Here is a 2,958-nt window from a genome sequence, read left to right as displayed (position 1 = left end):
GCATTCTCCTTCGGACAAAGCACCACAAAGTTTAAAAAGATGCAAAAGGAAGCCATCCAACAATCGAAAATAAACAAGAAGCCAACTAACAAAAATCAGATATGAAACTAACAAAAATCTTGATCGGGTGGACAGAAAATAAGGAAAATAATAAAAAATAATAATAATAAATTCATGGTCAGTAATTTAAGGAATAATAGCCTAAGCTGTCCAACGAATTGCATAACAAATCAAAGAAAGTCCAAGAACTAGATACCTCATCTTGAGTAGGGGTGGAGCTTTTTGAGATCTTCTTCAACCAAAACCTGGAGACCTTCTCCTTCTGGCATAGATCATACCCACCATAAAAATTGGTTAAAACAGAGTAACAAGAACAACAAAGACACAAAATATCTGAAAAAGGAAATCAATAAAATATATAAACTCACAAAAACCACATAAATTATGAATATATGCATATGCAGTCACATAAATTCACTCAATCAAAAAACAGTGAGAAACAGTGATATACTAATTTGCATACTCTTATCTCTAATGATGTTTACAATAAAACTATGTAAAATTAGACGAACTAAGGGCTCAAAAATATGCAATTGAATATCAGTTTTCCACTCCAAAAAGCACCGTGAACCACCTTCTGCAATCACCGGAACCACCGTGAACGACCCACTCCAAAAAGCACTAAAACCTAAAAAGAGATCGAGAGGGAGAGGGAGAGGGAGAGGGAACTAAGATTTGAGAGAGGGAGAGAGGAAGAGAGAACGAGAGAGACGATTTGAGAGAGGGAGAGAGGGAGAAGGGCCTGCTAGGGGGTAAAGATTTAAGCTTTTAGGTATAAGTTTAAAACACCCCCCAAAATTTTTGGTGGGAAATGTTTCAGGGAGAGTGGAGAGAGATCGAGTACGTACCAGAGAGAGGTGCGCCGGAGACAGAGCTGCCGGAGAGAGCTGAATGCGCTGGAGAGAGAGAGAAACGTGCGGCAGAGTGAGGGAGAGAGAACTGAGTGAGACAGAGAGATCGAGAGTGACAGTGATGAGGAAGGTGAGTGCGACTCTGTGCGAGGAGGGTGTTAGGATCCTCGGAGAGGGAGAGAGAGGGAGAGGGGAAAATTTGAGGGATTTTGGTGTTTTTGAGGGTTTGGGGAAAAAACACTGTTTCTGAAATTTTGGAGGGATTTTGGTTTCTTTATTCGGTTTTTTAAATTTTTTGTTTGAAAATTTCAGAAACCACGCCACTGGTTGACACAAAAATTTTCAACTCAATTAGCAGCGATATTTATGAGGCTCAATCAGCAGGGACTTTTAAAAGTCTCCACTAATGAGGCTCAATAACGGCAACTTAATAATGCTCAATCAGCGGCAACTTCTAAAAGTCGCCGCTATTGTCCTCACCTATGTGCAACTTTTTTAAAAAAAAAAATTACTTTAATTTTTTCAAAATAATTTTAATTTGAAATGTATGGTAAATTTGAAATTTTATAACAATTCTAAGGGTATAAAAGACATTTTATGGTAAAATAAAATTCATGTGATATTTTTTTTATAATTAATTAATAGCTTAAATTTTTAAGATAATATATATTTAACATTTTAACGATTGATCTTATCATGATCAATCAAAATAATACACTAAGAATAATCGGATGTTCGATCAAACATTCAATTGTTTGATCAAACTGGATTGACCATTTGATTGTATCATGATCGATCAAACTAATGCATTTGGATCGATCAATTGAAATTATCACGATCAATCGGACTAATAATCGATCGATTGATCTTATCATGATCAATAAGAATAATGCACTAAGAGTAACCGAATGTTCGATCAAACATTCAATTGTTTGATAGAATTGGATCGATCATTTGATTGTATCACTATCGATCAAACTAATGTGCTTGGATCGATCGAGATTATCATGATCAATCGGACTAATGATCGATCGATTGATCTTATCATGATGGATCAGAATAATACATTAAGAATAATCTGATGTTCGATCAAAAATTCAGTTGTTTGATTGAATTGGATCGATCATTTGATTGTATTACGATCGATCAAACTAATGCACTTTGATCGATCGATTGAGATTATCACAATCAATCGGACTAATGATCGATCGATTGATCTTATCATGAGCGATCAGAATAATACACTAAGAGTAATCAGATGTTCAATCAAACATTCAATTGTTTGATAGAACTGTATCGATCACTTAATTGTATCACGATCGATCAAACTAATGTACTTAGATTGATCGATCAAACATTTGATCCTATCACGATCAATCGAACTAATTCATTAGAATCAATCGAATGTTCGATCAATCTAACTAATTCACTAAGATCGATCGGACATTTAATCCTATCACGATCAATCGAACTAATTCATTAGTATCGATCGGATGTTCGATCGAACATTTGATCATATCATGATCAATCACACTAATTCACTAGGATCAATCCTACAATCCTATCACGATCAATTATACTAATGCACTAGGATCAATCAAATGTTCTTATCATGACTAATGCACAAAGATCAATCAGATGTTCTTATCATAATTGATCAAACATTTAAATAAGAAAAAGAAATAGAAAACTTCAATAATAATATAAAAATAATTAATTTTTCTAAGCGTTTTAATTTAATAGGAAAATTTATTTTAATAGCAACCCAATGCACTATTATTTAAAAGAAAGAAAGAAATATTTATTTTTTATATGAAATAAGAATAGAAAATAGAAAAAAAAAAATTCACCAATAATTAATATAAAAGAAATAATGACATATTATGGGAAGTGAATTTTTGAGAAATAACTTTTTTCTATTATATATGTAGGGTCAATAGCATCACCCCAAAATTTATTTATTTAGTTTTCTTTTTTAATTTTTCAGGGGTCAATAGCGGTGACCCCATAAAGGTTGCCGCTATTTTAGACCAAATACTGCTAATGA

This window comes from Corylus avellana, chromosome ca5 (genome assembly GCF_901000735.1).
Source record: "Corylus avellana chromosome ca5, CavTom2PMs-1.0".
NCBI lineage: Eukaryota > Viridiplantae > Streptophyta > Magnoliopsida > Fagales > Betulaceae > Corylus > Corylus avellana.
Note: the sequence above shows the minus strand (reverse complement) of the source record.